This window comes from Struthio camelus, chromosome 5, assembly GCF_040807025.1.
Source record: "Struthio camelus isolate bStrCam1 chromosome 5, bStrCam1.hap1, whole genome shotgun sequence".
NCBI classification, from domain to species: Eukaryota; Metazoa; Chordata; class Aves; order Struthioniformes; family Struthionidae; genus Struthio; species Struthio camelus.
The window spans coordinates 15,439,407-15,455,343 of NC_090946.1; the positions used below are offsets into that span (position 1 = coordinate 15,439,407).

Sequence of the window (15,937 nt, forward strand, 5' to 3'; positions counted from 1 at the left end):
GCTAGAGACGAGCACTTTTTGTTCTGTGAATCAAGGCCAGAATGCAGGAGCCAAGGATCTGGGCTGCAATCTTGAGAAGCGTTCGGCTTTCCAAGCTTACCTTTAAGGCGAAGATGCACACACGCACAGGTTTTTGGCGAAGCTGCAGTCATGCACAGAAGAGGCAGCACGAAGGTAAAACAGGCCAACTTTTGAATTGAGTCGGCCTAAGCGGGAGGAGAAGAATGGAAGATGAGGGTAATGGTAGGAAAATATCATGGACTTATCCCAACAAGAAAACATAGTTTCGCTTGTGATTTCTCTCTACAGCAGTGCCTGTCATATATGAATTATAACAGCCCCAATGCAATGCCAAAGCCGGCTGGCTGGGGACGTGCAAGAACATCATCACTTTGTTACAGCGTTAAAAGCAAGAATAGCTGGCCCTTCAGAGCATTTTCAAATGATTTCCCTATGTTATGCAAAGAACCTGCCTCAGAGCAAGTAAATCCAGCTTGAACTGTGAATTCAAAACCGCTGTTAAAATGTCCTCCTTATCTCTCCTGTTGACTCACCAGCCACGTGTCTGAGCACAACCTGTTTCTACCAAGCGTCACACATGACAAACAGCAAAGGACAAACTGAGCAGAGGTCGCGAAGCAGAGAGCACGCTAGAGATTACAGGGGAGGAAGAGCATTGCCAGTGACTGGGGAAGAGAGGTCACTGGTGTGCACCCAGTTCCTTGGATTGTACTTCCCAGGACACTGTGTGAAGCACCCCACCTCCTTAGAAAATCCAGGCTAAAGCAAAGATGTTATGGTCACAGGTTAGATCGCTGCCCCAATACAGGCTCTCTGCGCCCACATCGCTTCCAGTGTTAACAAAGTGCTCTGCTTGGAGGAAGACTGGTGTGCAAAGTGGAAAATGCCATGCTTTCAGAGGCAGTTCTGAAGAAAAACATGCCTAGAAATCAGTCGAGCCTTAGGGCATGGATGCATCAGCCAGGCTAGCATGGTAACTGAAGGTGGATCTGGTTAACACCTGGGACTGACATGAGCCCTACAGACCTCAAGGCTTCCGCTAATGCCAAGCGGATAATCTTCACTACCCAGAGCGGCTGACAAACTTTCTACTAACTCATCGCAGGGAGATGAAAAAGATGAAGGGGGACCATAAAGACACTCTGTCACTGCAAGGCTGGTCTAGAAAGTTAACAGCACTGGATTATCATCTCTCTCAAGCCCATTAGCTAATGCAGCACCAATTGCTCATGGCAGTTTGGTCCAGTGCTGCATCACAGGCGACGGACAGGCCTTGCTGGGGCCAGACACCCAGACAACAAGGGTGGCATGAGGACCCAAGCAGAGCTCATCTTGATCAACTTGTCCTGCAGGTCTGCCAGAGCAGGGCTTATCAGTGACCCACTGCAACAGAGCTGACCCTGCAGGTGGGTACATTTTCCCCAAAAGCAGCCTAGCCTGTTCATGGGACTGATTTCTGTAAAACATTGCAGGCCAAAGAGCCCACTGCACCTCAGAGAGGATGAGGCCCTCATCCAACACTAGGATACAAGTTACATGTGCTCTGAAATACGATTCAAAGAATAAACGTTGCCAGCTCAAGTCAGGCAGAATGTCATTTATATTCCTTCTATCACACAACTTCTTTAAAGCTTGACACCACACAGCTGGCTAAGTATTACAGAAGAGCTGGCACATTCCTCCGTGTCAGCAAGCACTCCTTACTGCAGCAGGCAGAGTATAATATTAGATGGACCACTGGCTCAGTCTGCTACAGCCTTTCCTGATGTTTCTCCTGTTTAGCCTCTCTTTCCCTATACAAGTCCACAAAAAAAAAAAAAGTAAAACAAAAAAATTCCTGCAAAGTCAAAGAATACCCAGAGAGACTCCATCACAAAGGAATCTGTTAACGAGAACAGCCAAATAAGTGAAAACATTTTAATTAAGCAGCCTTAAAATTATACATCCTCTCCCACCTTAAATACAAGCCATCTCCTTCAGTTTGCAGCACAGTCTCTGCCTGCGGCTGAATCCCCCATCAATCTGCACAACATGCACCCCACAGTAAAGCTGACTGCAATGTCTGCAGTAGGCATTTACAAGCTCTGGGGAATGAGCCAAAACACACCAATAGTTGCAAAGGACGAACCCAAAAGAACAGAGTATCCTTGTTCAGAGCATCCAACACACACTCTAGATGCACATCGACTGTCCTAGGTGGGAGTTAAGCTAGAGAGTGAGGGATAAACCAGCATCACGGAGCAGGCCACCTGCAAGAGGGCTGCTCTATCCTCTGGCAGTATCATGTGGCAACAATGCTCTTTGGAAGAGGTCTGTAGCTGCTAAAAATCAGTATTTCTTCAGGTGCCACATATTACTTTCTGCCAGAAAATCCTTTCTTCTGCTTGTGAACACCAAAAATAACAGAATTAGAATACATACCTTAAGGTCTCCTTCAAAGAGGTGAAATACCTCACAAATTGGGCTGAGAAACTGCACGTTCACATTGGGATTGGGTTGGCAGGTGAAACTTTCACCACTATAAAGCGCTTCAGGCTCCTGTGGTGACACAGGCACATTACATTACACAGGGCCAAGCTCCCTGGGGACAACTGGGAGAAGCATCTGCACAAGACTGATACCACCGCGATCCTGCAAAAGGCATGGAAAGCTGTTTCCCATGCAACATGGGGACTAACTGCAAACTCCGAGCAGCAGCTCTCAGTCATGCAGATATTAAAGTAACCCTTAAATTTCAGCGTTTTCAGCAAGTCACTCAACCTTCCTTTCTCCGTCAAGAACCCAGAGAGGCAGGAGGTTTTGGTGGTCAGAGGCCATGTCTAACACCTGCCGAGACCCGACTTCAGGTCCCTTCTCCATTTCCAGCTTCCTGCGGAAGCGACGCAGGGCAACTGACTCGCAGTCTTGCACAGATTTAGCTGCAGTGGTTTTTGTGGGCAGTTTTTACTTTAGTTAGTTTTGTTCTGAAGATGTTATCAACTTTACCCATCTCCCAGATCAGACCGCCTCTATCTTTCTGCGACTCAGTTCCCCCACCTGCACTTCTTTCACAGAGCTTGAGGAAGACAAGCACGTTGAGGAAAAAACAACAACAAAAAACCCAAATCCCACCAGATAGCAGGGAGTTGGAGCAGAGAGCATGTGTAGCAGACAAAATCTTGGAGAGAGCACTTTTTCAGAGAGGGCTTCTGAAGAACAGGTTATTGAGAATCTGCACAAATACCTAGAGGTTTGAGCAAGAAATAAAAAGGAAAAAAGATGATGTTCCCAACCTACCTGGCTCAGGATACACAAGTGGCCCCGGGCTATTTAACCCCACGGACTGCTTTTCTAACAGCTGGTAGTGATGGATGGAGAATAAGGAACAATGATTCCCATACCTTATGGGCAAGCTGATCAGAAAATACCTCATCCTCAGCGCTAACAGTTTCTATGCATTTCTTATGCCACTGATGCAGAGAGTTTGCTGGCATTGGTAAGGCTTCATGCCCATCACACTTTGCCTCTGACAAAATAAATGTTAAGGCCCAAAACCCCTCCCCTCAAAAAATCACATCATTATCCATCATCTTCCCTCATCCCTGTTCAGTTCTATGCTCTGCATCTGAGATGGTGATAAGTACTACTCAGTAGGACGCTTTCCCTGTGAAAAATGACCAGGCAGCTCTTTCATTTATGAAAATGTGGCTTGTTTTGGAGTATCTGAAACAATCCAGTTTTAATATAAAGAAAAATGAACTGCCAAAGGCTAACTGCATAAAGCTGGGATTGGACAATAAATCTATCAACACAAATACCTCCGAGGAATAAAAATGTGCACTATGGCTCAGCTGCAACCTTCTCCGGTCTGACCTGTAGAAAAAGAAGCTAACAAATTTTCAGACATACTCCTATCTCATGAGGACAGGAGATCACGCGTAGGGCATTTTACGCTGCATGTTTCAAATTAAGTACGACTTTCAACAAAATCCCCAAGGGAACCACCCCCACAGGCCCCTGTAGGAACTCTGCAGCCACCAAGCTAGTATTGTGGGAGGAGATGAAGTGGGCTAAGAGGCTAGCTCATGATTTGGGTTTCTTGATGTGCCTGCAGAAGCCGATGCTTCGTGCTTGCTGAGAGATGGCCATCGGAAACTAGAACCAGCCCTCTCAAGGAAAAACGCAGCGCATGCTCAGTGGAATAACTTGCGTCTGAGCCGCTGTTAAATTCAAAACTGCCAAGTCTGGAGTTAACAGAGGCCTCCACAAGAAACGATTTCAGCCTGAAGGTACAATTAAGCAAATGTTACTTTTGGAGCAAATAAAACTGAAAACGCATTAAAGTCTGGTCACCTCACCTTCCTCCAAGCCCTGCAGAATTGTACCACAGTCAGCAATTTCCTGGCAATACAGGTCAGGTTAATTTTCACTAAGTTGATAGTTTCAAATACTACCTTCTGGTTCAGAGATTTTTGAGAAATCATTAAGCTCCTCTATAGGTTCACACAGCTGTAATAACAACTTTAGGCATTTAGAAACAGAAGACGTGTCTCCATCCACAACACAAGAGTTCTGCAAGTTTGCTCAGGAATTTAAGCCTGTGCAGTTTTGAGCAGGGTCACGCACAGAAGAGATGGCACCCTACGATACAAAAGCTTGAGGCAACACTGAGAGCGCAGAAACAGAAGAAAATTCAGGCAGCCTGGAAATGGCCAGAACGTGGTCCCAGTGCAAGGACCGAAGAGGAACTTCTGTTCAATGCTAGAAGAATTGGCAGCAAGGACCTTTTGGACCATTTTTGGTCATTTCTCCTTTCTGCAGGGGAGCAGGACCTTTGTGCAAATCCTGAAATATAGAGACAACCTGAAGACACCTAGACTAGAGTGCTCTCTTCTTTTTGGGCTAACAACCCTGTTTGTTTAAAAAAAAAAAAAAAAAGTAGATTTATACAGAAAGGCTGCCAGGTGAGATGCAGCAAAAAGACATTCCAGCTTATCACAAGGTAGCATTATACTAGAAAGCTTTTCACCCTATATATATATTGGCAGAGATCAACAGAATCCTCCCAAACTCTCAAAGCTGGAAAGACATTTATAGCAAGAACAAATGAAGGTTGCTGGCCACATGCCTCCCTGCTTTGTGATTTATACAGCTTGAAAGATGTGGAAATCACAGGGCAGGGTGGGTGGGGAAGCTTAGCCAAGTCCCTTCTTTCCCAAACAAAGGGAGAAACGAATGCAACAGCAGCTCTCGTAACCCTTGCTGGCCTGCCCAGCTGTAGGTTCTTCGTAGCCGATAAAAGCCCTCTCCAAGCCATGCACCAATCTAAATTTAACTTAGGAGTCATCAAAACCTAGAGGAAAAACATCCTTTCCTCTCCCACACTCTTTACCCCTGACGTGTTTTTAAAGCAAACGCAGTTCTCGTTGATCTCTGCAGCCACCAAGACAGCATCTGAAGAACTGCTTCAGCCTAGCTCAGTACTAGTGAGCTCATCACACAGGCAAGGACGACAGCGCTGAGCGCCCTCGGCTAGCTGCTGCTCTGAACCTGAGCTCAACGCTTTCCCAGTGAAAAGGTCTTTGTACTAGTCCTTTATTTACGGGAGAGCTGCACAGGCAGCAACAGGTTCTTCTGAACCTTTCCAGGCTTGATCTGGAAGCTCTATTTATTCATCTTCTGCCACAAGGACCCCAAAGCCATTTCACAGGGTTACCTGCACACCACAGACATCCCCGGGCAAACAGCAGAGCAGCTGGCAAAGAGATTACTACAACCGCGACAGACACTAGTTTGACTCGTACCAAATACATCGAAGTGAAAAGCTGCATTTTGCCGATAATCTTTCTCTCATGGGGTGTTCAGTGTTTTACTAGACAGACGGGGTCCAAATGCAGCATTCCTTCCAGAGCACCCTTTGATGACTCCATGCTTATCTCTGTCCTCAGTTTTTACCCAGTAGCACATCAGGATATAATCTACATCTCTGAAATCTTACCTGCTTTCTTATCCCAACTATATCACATGACCAAATAAAAGATATGAGTTTGCCCCACAAGCTTTGCCTCAACACAAGAGAGTTTCACAGCTTCAGAGTTTGACTGTTTCCTCCTCATCCTTGAAAAGATGGTCCATTTTTTAAAAGCTACCACCCACTTGAAGGGGTGATCTTCAAAAAAAAGAAAAAAGACAATCACCAAGACAAATAGAGCTCCATGGATTTCATCAGCATAGAACAAAAACGCTTTTTTTCAAATTATTTTTGTGCTGCAGGGAAATTGCAAAGGCAGAACATGGCTGGAAGAGAAACGTCCCAGATTTCAGACAAAACAACAGTGCTGTTCTCTCCTGCTCCCTGCCCAAGTTGCTGAAAGTTTCCCTCCCCTTTTCAATGCAGCTCACATAAAGCTGCAGGCTCTGAGGAGGGGTCTCCCACAAGGGAGCACAAAAGAGAGACCATCTCCACCGGCAGCTGCATCTAGAATTAAAGTACACAAGCATCCACAGGAGGGATTAACAAGGCTTTTGTAACAACTCGCACTTTAAACTCGCTCATTTTCCCAAGAGGACGGATGAAACTGAGCAGTCAGGCGACTCGTACTTTCAGCATTCAATGGAAGGATCTTCACTGGAGTGAGCTCTCTTCAAACAAGCTTCATCTGAAACCGTGGAGAAATTAAAGGCTTCCTCTGCCCTACAAAGCAGTACTTCTACCTCCATCAGCTTCCTGACAAAATCCAACTTCTTCCTCAGCACTCAGTTCCTTGGACATTTGAGCCACTTTACAGGAGAGCGCTTTGATTTCCATTGCGTCATCAGGTATATCTGCCCAAGCAGAGAACAGAGCAGAAAAAGTGCCCTGCAGTGAGGATTAAAGGTTCAAACTACATTATTTACTGTGACAGGCGCCTGAAGAGGAGTTATGGGCGGAATATCATTGCTTACTAAATCCTCTACCACTGACAGGTCAAGAGGGAAAGTTCTCTCTCCCCACATATTAATGTCTACACCATCAAATAACCTGTAACCACCTAAACTATTTGTCCACCATTTCAGTCTTTGCTTTTCAAAGGCCCAGCATAATAAGAATCCTTCACTTTTTTCTTGCATTAACCTTCCAGAAGGTGAGAGGAAAAAGTGAATCAAATCACTGAAGACTAACTCCACCCTGTGCCTCTGGAACGCAAGGGTCAGAAGGGAGCACGCACCCTTTTTGCCAGCACTCATCTTCAGTCCTTCAGAAACTCACGTCTTCAGCAGTAGTGAAGCAGCCAGATGTACTAAGGACAAATTAGTGGTATGCAGCTTTTTAATAAAGCAGCACAAGGAAATAAAACCATTAGCTTTAAACTGGCATTACAAACTTGTTCCAAGCTGCTGTAACAGAGGTCATTTACAGGGTCTGAAATACAGTGATAAAATGGTGAGGTTAAGTTTCCTTACAACAATTGTGCAAGCATCTTCATTTTTGTCCAGTGAGAGGGTTTGTACTTTAGCTTGCAAAAAAAGTAAATCAAGCTGTTTACACCTAATTCTTCTTTGCTCACCTACTCTCTCTTCACCTTAACCTTGTTATCAAGGTGATAGCACAAGTAAGAATATACACACAAGTGCAATAAAATTGCCTGTGGGCTCTCTACCACCTCTTGCACATCACCATACAGAAAACACTACGATAAATTTGAGCAGGTATTTTATTTACACATTTTCTCCTGCATTCCTCCTTCATGAAGATGAATCATCAGCATATGAAATCCACTCAGTTATCGCTACACGTTCATTGGATGAAATTCATTGCATCTTGCATGGTAGCAACTGTAAACATGAATGCTTGAATGCCCTGTGGTATATACCTAATGAATCTCAATTTTAGACCATGTATTTTAAATTTAGAAGGCATCTCTGCAGGTGTAATCTAACTGCTTTCAATTTGGTTTTGCAAATAAATGAATGTGTCCCAAGACATACAACAACCTAAGAGCTCACTTAGCACAAGGGTTTGCAGTTTCCAGTCAGTTCCCAGGAGACAACTTGCCCACCCCACAACAGTTTGTATGACATCTGTTTCTAGTTTCAGAGAGGTCAAAGACTGACTGGAGAACCTACCACAGAGAAAGAAGGAACTTGCTAATGGTGGCAAACCCTCCAGCAGCAAGGCAGAGGCAAAGAAAAAGAAAACCAGGTATTTTCTGTTTATATTTTATTCTAAACATCTCCCTTTCATCCAGACATCCCTTTTGAGAATGGGTCATCAGCGTATGAAATCCACTGCTGTTACAGCTGCGCAGTCACTGAACAGATTTCATTGCAACACCAACACGCCTGCTTGAGTGCAATGCAGTATATACCTAACAAGTAGCACGAACTAGGTGTCTTACATGCGTCTGTGGACACTGTTACAATTTTCAAGGGCAAGCTTCCAAAGTAGCAGTCACAAAAACACAAATCCAACTTCCAGATGTTGGAAGATTTCTAAAGCCTAGAAACCCCTGTTCCCTTTGCAACTGAGGGAAGGGCAACAAATGGGAATCCATGAACACAACAGGGTCAAAAGCTGTCATTCGCTAAAGAGCGAATGAAATCAGTGCTATGCAACCCAACTCCTATACTTCGGCTTTTAAAGTTAGCTGGTAACAGAAGCCATCCGTTTTAAGGCTCCATCCAAACCACATGCTCCTTTAAAATTCAAGTAGCAGGTGCCCCAGAACATTATCAGCTCTTTCCACAGAAGCATATTGCCTTGGGCACCAATTCTTCAAACAGGTGAAGCATACGTTTAACTTGATACATGAGAGTAAGCCTAGCAGAACCAATGCAACCTGTGACCTGCATAAAATGAAGTCATATAACTGCTGGCAGGTTCAGTACACTTCCTTTTCACATCAGTATGCAAGTTACTTAGCCCTGCAAGAATTTTTTCTTCCTTTTGGGGGGAGGGGGGGGAACACACAACCGAACACACAACCCTTTTTCTAGTCCCTCTTTCATACATACCCCAGTGAGAAATGCCACCTGAAACAGGACTAAACGGACATGCAGGATGCCATTGCTTTCTCATTCAGCATCCAGGGACTGCATCTCTGGACCAGATTTGGGACTGGCCTCTTATCATCCAGCTCGGGCATCTCAAAGGAGCAATGTGCAAAGGTGACGTGCAGCAGCACTGCCTCCCCTTCACCTCGCGAACCCTGGGCTCACCGGTGCAAGATAACCAAGGCAGGCTCACGGTCAGCAACAGCAGACACTGCCAACACGCATGAATCATCCGCTGGCCCATAAAGTTGCCTTCGGCTGTGGGTCAGCGCTCCACCCTGTTAACAACTTGGCAATAATCAGTCATGACAAGCTGCCCTGCTGGCTTTGCTGCCTGAAATGTGCTTACTAGTCAGGTGTACTCCAGACAAGGTCAGTGATGCGCTCCAGCCTTACTATGTGCCTAGTTTAGCCAAGTCTGCTGTCTCAGAGACAATCACCGCAGTCAGAGCGCATAGAGCCTGCTCTACCCATGATGAAAAAATAAACTGTAAGGTCATCCCTTGAAAGATATTGTAATAAGCTAATGAGAAAAAGATATAGTTGTTGGTGCTAATTATCGCTTTGCTTCATGGCTTCAGGAAGAGTCAACACAGCTTTTGTAGCAAGAAATCCTCTTTCAGACCTGAAGAAATCTTTGAAGCCATACTCGTGAATGACGTAGTACACTTGGATTTCTATAAACTTTTTTGTTGAGGGACCATTTCATAGCTCTAATGCAAATCAAAATACAAATAAAGGCTTTCACACAGATTGATGACGGGTTAAAAGAATAGAAAACAAAGAGCAGAAACAGTCAGTTTTCACAATGACAAGGGGCTATCAGTGAAGCTCCATAGATCGTACTGGGGCCTCCGCTATTCAATACAAACACTGCAACATTTATAACCAAGGCCCAGAAACAATGGCGTGGACATATAATTCAGGTAACAGAAGTCAAAACCTCTTGCGGAGATGCGTCGCTTCAGGGATTCCCTACAGGTATCTCTGAGCACGTTCTACTGGTCAGTTCCTTCAAGCTCTTAGCAGTACACTGGTTTCAGCTGGATGCCAAGGCAAAGGAAAACCATAAGCCCTTTTTAACACAACAGCACGCAAGCACATACTAAAGCAGCGGCAGCAGGCTGGCTCTTGTGCCGAGGGGTAGCGAGACTTCATGGCATGCACGACCGTGATCACAGGGCTACCTACCTCATCTCTCCTGCAAGGCCACCAGCTCAGAGGGGAGACAGGCATCCTTCCCTGCACAGGAGGTAATCTGAGTTGTTATTCTGTGCAGAAGCAACAGAGTAACCCTGCAAGAGTTCTCTTTCCTGTTCGCCCGTCCACAACTCTTGACTGTCTCAGTTCTGCAGAGATTTTAACTTCACAACAGGCAAACTAACTTTATTTTACACCAGGTGGCTTGGCCAGAGCAAGGACTTCCAATTAGACATTGAAGAAGCTGTCTGCACAGTTTTAAACAGACAAAATACACCATACTGAGACTTGCCCTCACACCTGCATAGTGGCGAGGATCGCTTGTCGGCTGCGCTCGCACACCCCTGCACAAGTCACGTCTGTTCAACTCCCAGAACGTCACACGTAAGCGCAGATGCAGTCAGGGCACAACCACATTGTCCCCAACACGTCATCTCCCCAAGAAAAGCACCTTTTGGAAAAGGAAATCACTTCTGGAGCAGAGCACAGGCCGTGCAACAGCCTTACTGAAGGCAACAGAGACAGGAGGTGGCCACCCCTTCCAAACACCTCATCCCAGCAACAGCTTTGCAAAGCAAGGAGGAAGGCAGGCACAAGAAAACCTATCTGCTTTCTGCACCGAGATGCGCAGAAGTCTGTGCCTTCACATTGAAGAAGAGACATGAGCAAAAGCAGAAAAAAGGTGAAAAAAATTGAGGCTTTTTTTCTTTTTTTTAAAACAGCAAGTAAAAATTCAGGGACTTAAGTCTGCCTTTTCTAACACATTTCCTCTGCGTATCAGTCACTGTGGCTTCCCTCATAAAAGCAGCATTTGAAAAATGCATCAATTCCTCCCAAAATACAAGTCATAACCTTAGAACAGAAGCATCAAACGCAGAAATGAAGGACAGTTCATATATAGACTGCACCAACGGCCACATGTGCTTAAATGTACAGTCAGGAAGAGCTGCAAAGTTCAAGGGCACATATGGCACCTCACTATAAAATAAGAAGTGGTCTCCTCTCATAGCACTTAACCTCTTGTTCCCGAAAGACCTCTGCAGAGCAGCACCGTGCTGAGACAACGCAGGAGCTGCCGGTCCTGCGAGCAAAGACATTGCCAGGCATGGCAAGCCTCTGAGCATACATCAGGCTTAACAGTCCTACCTAAGCCTAAACAAGCATCACAAAGAAGCTACTCCACGTCTACCTCAGACCAAGGAAGTTAGAGACCTATCCCACAAAGGCTCCACTATAAAAGGGATTGAAAAGACTAAATAGGTTTTGTGCATTTCAGAATACTCTAGATAAACAATCGGGATTCATTTACAAAAAAGGATCACTGCCAAAACATGCTTGGGGAGAGAGCACATTTGCTCATTCCAAAGCTGATCAAGTTTTCAGGTTCAGACTAGCTGGGCACGCCTACAGGCCCAGCACTCTTCCACATGTGCACGAATGAGATATTTTCCAAACAAAAGCAATTAAGAAATGAAACCTGGGTAGACTTTTTTTTTTTTTTAAAGAACATACAGAGAAGCACACTGCTCCTTTATTAAGCCTCTTTAGGTTAAGGAATGACAGAACCCCACAAAGATTCGCACAGGTTACTGTAAACTCTTGTTGACAAGGATGAACAGTTTTAAAAAAAACAGGAGGAAGTGATAACCTGAAAGAAAACTGGTCTCAGCAGGAAAAGCCCTGGATCAACCCAGCTGAGAAAGGAGGAAAACAAAATATTTAGAGCAATGCTTATGGTCTACCATTAAGTTACCAATTAGACAAGCACCCGGAAGACCCTGGGTAGAGATTTAGGGATTACATGGGTATGCTCTCTGTACTGAGATTGGGAATTTCGACTTATCACAAGACATCTCTCATCCATCAGAAACTCCCACTCTTTACCCATTTAGGCGAGCCAATTTCCTGGCAGTCTTTAGGTAAAAAAAAAAGAGATTTTCACTTCCATGATATTTCTGCATGCTCTGCTTGTTAATCAGACATGGGAAATCGGGTCCAGGTGCTACTGCCAACACCCACTTCTGTCAGAGGGGGAAGGTGTTCAACTATGCCACCAAGACAGACATGCTGATGATGTAAACAGCTTTCACCAAGCAGATTTGCTGACACAGATATACCAGTGTAATCTTTGTAACCCAGGTCGGGCCATTACAAGACAGGGCATCGGTCCAAAACAACACGGTTTAGGCGAGACTGAGGCCAACCCTTTCTCATCTCACAGCGGGGAAAAGGAGGCATGAGAAAACCGAGCGATTTGCCCGTTGCTATAGGAGAAACTGGTCAGAGCTGGAAACTGAAGTCACACCTTCTGAAATGCAGCTCAGTGCCTGAGCTGCAAGAACAGTCTACTTTTCACCTGAAAGCACATATTTACTAAGAATGTCATTAAATCCATCTCAGGAACATCCCCAAAAAATCTGCTGTGGGGGTTTATCTTTTCCGAGGAAGAAGGCAAAGGGAGTGTTTGCATAACTAAGCATAAATCCCATACACATACAAAGAAAAACTAGTTGTGAATAGCATCCAGGGAATAATGTAAAAAAAAAAAAAGAGTCAGGAAATGAAGAATATAGAGGCAGCAAAACATGCAGTAAGCAAAAAATGGTAAGTCTGCTCGCCAGTTAATGGTTGATTGATTTCAACCAGACCTCCAATATTTCCTTTCAACCAGTTTGCACTCACTAACACTCCCATTAGGTCTTTTCTGCGTGTTCATGAATATAGGTCCTGTTCATCAACAGAGACGAATTTTGCCCTCACCCACCTACACATACCCAGCTCCTGGTGACTTCTACAAGATTTCCCTTCACTATTAGACTTGCTTCACAGCAGCTTCAAATCAGCCCAGAAGGAGTAAAAGAAAAAAATTTAAAAAAAAAATCATTTTGAGGGTGGAAATTTAGCAGGCAAACACTTGCAACTGTTTTCTTGCCAGCAGGAGGAGTCATTGGGCCTTTAGGGGAAACAAAAGCCAATATAAGCCTTGACACAGAAGGGGTACAGCTGAAAGCATAGGGGGAAAAAAAAAAACATGTAAAATATTACCAGAAAGCTACACCTCTGAGACTGTCAAAGCATTTTCACAAAGAGATGGAGGAGAAGAAAGGTTTATCCTGCTTTCTAATATAGAGAAGCCAGACAAAGATAGATAGAGGGGAAGGCTCAGCAAAAAGAACATGCTTAATCCTATTAAAATTAATGAGATTTCAGCCCGGTCTCCACACAAAAGTTATATTGGTTTAGCTAAAGTGGATTTAAACCCAGATTTGGTTAAAGTGGTGCAAATTCTCCCCAAACTAAACAAACATAAAGCCACCCTAAACATGTACACAAAATTCCATGTAAATACTCATCCAGTTCACCAAACTAGTTTTTTCTCCCTCCTTTTCTCCCCCCCCACCCCCCCAAAGTAGATAAAACCAGTGCACCTCTCTATCGGAAGTACGTGCTCAAAAGCATAAGCAGTTCTCAAGGCCTGGCACCGAGTCAGCTGGAGGCCAGGGAAGGCAACCCCAACACCCTCCTCCTCCATCGCTGCAGATGCGTCTCCCATCTATCCAGCCAGGCGAATCCTCACTGTCACACCTTGTACTACACAGCAGTACACCTAAAGGGCTCGGAAGGACTGTAGCCTCTCTCTGCCCAACTTTGTATGCATACATAGACATAGTTCCTGATCTCAGTCAAGTTAAAGCAGGCAAACGTTATCAGGTACATGGCAGGGGTGGATAGTCTCTCCCGTTCAGGGGGAGAGGAAGGAAGAAGGAACAGCAGCGGCAGGGCTCAGCCTTGCATCGCTATGCGTAGCTCACGGGGCCTGCCGTACCTCTGCTTCCCTCTCTGTAAAGTTAAGGAATAAAGAAAGTAGCTACAGGGACTCAACGCTTGCAAAATCAAAGGAAGTTGGATGCAAAAAAAGTTAAAATTCAGCCACAAGCAGCAGCAAGCCAGGGTAGGTAACGGTCCTCCTCAGCCACATCTGCTAAGAGCAGAGCACAGCTTGGGTGTCCTTTACAGGACACAGCCTCAGCTAAGACTCCTCAAAGGTAGGAGCTGTATTAAGGCACAGAGATAAACCAGGCCCACCACTACAACTAGCACTGGCTGCCTAGATCTAACTTCCTTTTCAAATGGAGGATCAAATCCAAGCCCCAGCTGGTTCCTCAGGCAGATGTGATGAGAAGATATGTGGCAAGACCTGTAGTCCAACAGCACATGAGGGACGGGCCAGCAGGCTGCAGACTGCCCGTCCCTCTAGCACAGGAGAGGCAGGTTCTTCTCCATCTTCCCTCTAACAGAGGCATGGAATGGCAAAGACTTCAAATCCAGCAGTATAAAACCCGCATTTTCTGTCACTGTTCCTCGAGCTTCTCTTCTCATTGCCCCTGCACCTCATTTTCTCTGCTGCAAGTTAGCCAAAAAGCTACAGCCAACTCAAGTCAGACAGGAGAGAGCCCTTTGGAGCCAGCTATCACAAGGGTGTAAAACAATTGTCAGGCTTCGCTGAACAGGCTTCTCAGCTGCTTGCCTGGCTAGGATAGTACAGAGGGAGGCAATCTACAGGGAAAAAGTTAAACGTACACTTCGCCAAAAAGATGAAACGCCCTAGCCTGGCTTGCTTGGTGCTTCAGTATGAGAACTGAGCTAAGAATCCATATATTTCTGGCTCTCTGCCCTGTTCCTTCCTTCATACCACATTGTCCTACTAGAACAATTAATAAAGAAGAAAGCGCCCAATGTGCTTTCCAAGCGCTCAACAAGTTTTCATTTGAACCGGGAGGAAAGGACACAATTGAAAAGCCGGTCTCTCACACTGCCTTTTATTCCACGCATAGCGCATTATGCAAAGCGCAGTCAGCGACTGCTTCTCCCACCATGGCAACGCAGTCATCGCCGAGGTGGCAGGAGCTACGGCACAGCAGCGCATTGCGATCCCCTTCCGATAGATGACATTGATGACATTGGAAAGCATCAGCTCAGTGCCAGTGCAGCAACAGCCCCGGTTCTGAGCACTGAAATGCATGATCCGATCTTTGAGGCACAGCCAGCAATGACAAAGAAAAACAAAGCCAGTACAGGCGACAGAAGACCACCAGTACTTTTGGCAGTATGCTGATTTGCATCCAAAACTGACTGGAGAAAATGTCATTTCAGTGATAACTGCAATAGCAACATAGCAATGCCATCAGCTAAGGGCAGAGTTTCTAAGAATAACCTTAAAGAACTGAAGTAATGAGGAAGCCAGGCAGCGCAACAGCAAGCAGTTTAGCGCTAGCTCCACTCAACATAGCAGTGAATGGAAACACAGTTTCACTGAACATTAAAACACTTTGCAGTTCTTGTCACCTGCTTATGGTGACAGGGCCTGGACTAAGTGTTCACAGGAACATGCCATAATTGGAGGAAGGAAAAAAAAGAGGGGTGTATTTTTAAGCTAGATCATTTTTCTGATACAGTCCCCCATGCCACCAACAGCAGCATTGAAAAGACTGCAGGCAGAGATGCATAAACTTCTCAAGTCACAGCAAATTTGTTGGAAAACCATATTCTGACTGGCTAAAGTCCGCAGAGCAAGCCGGTGACACAGCCAAAAACAGAGCTTGTGAATTCATGACTCCCAGCAAGAAAGAGTCATCTCGAGAGCCTTACTTTGATGCAAAAGGTGCTTATGGGAAGGAGCCCCTGCACCACACCAGATGCAGCA

General features: G+C 45.3%; 1 protein-coding gene across 23 annotated transcripts in view; it reads right to left on the bottom strand.

The window, feature by feature from the left end:
- C5H11orf24 (chromosome 5 C11orf24 homolog) overlaps positions 1 to 15,937 on the bottom strand; it is a 117,705-nt gene that overhangs the window by 15,548 nt on the left and 86,220 nt on the right. The window contains exons 1-2 of one of the 23 annotated variants that reach the window (XM_009668285.2): positions 474 to 539; positions 101 to 206 (exon numbers count right to left, since the gene is read on the bottom strand). The exons of the other annotated variants lie outside the window; for them this stretch is intronic. The gene's annotated coding sequence lies outside the window, so the exon portion shown is untranslated. Of the gene's footprint in view, positions 1 to 100; positions 207 to 473; positions 540 to 15,937 lie in introns of those variants that run through there. 23 annotated transcript variants of the gene reach the window in all.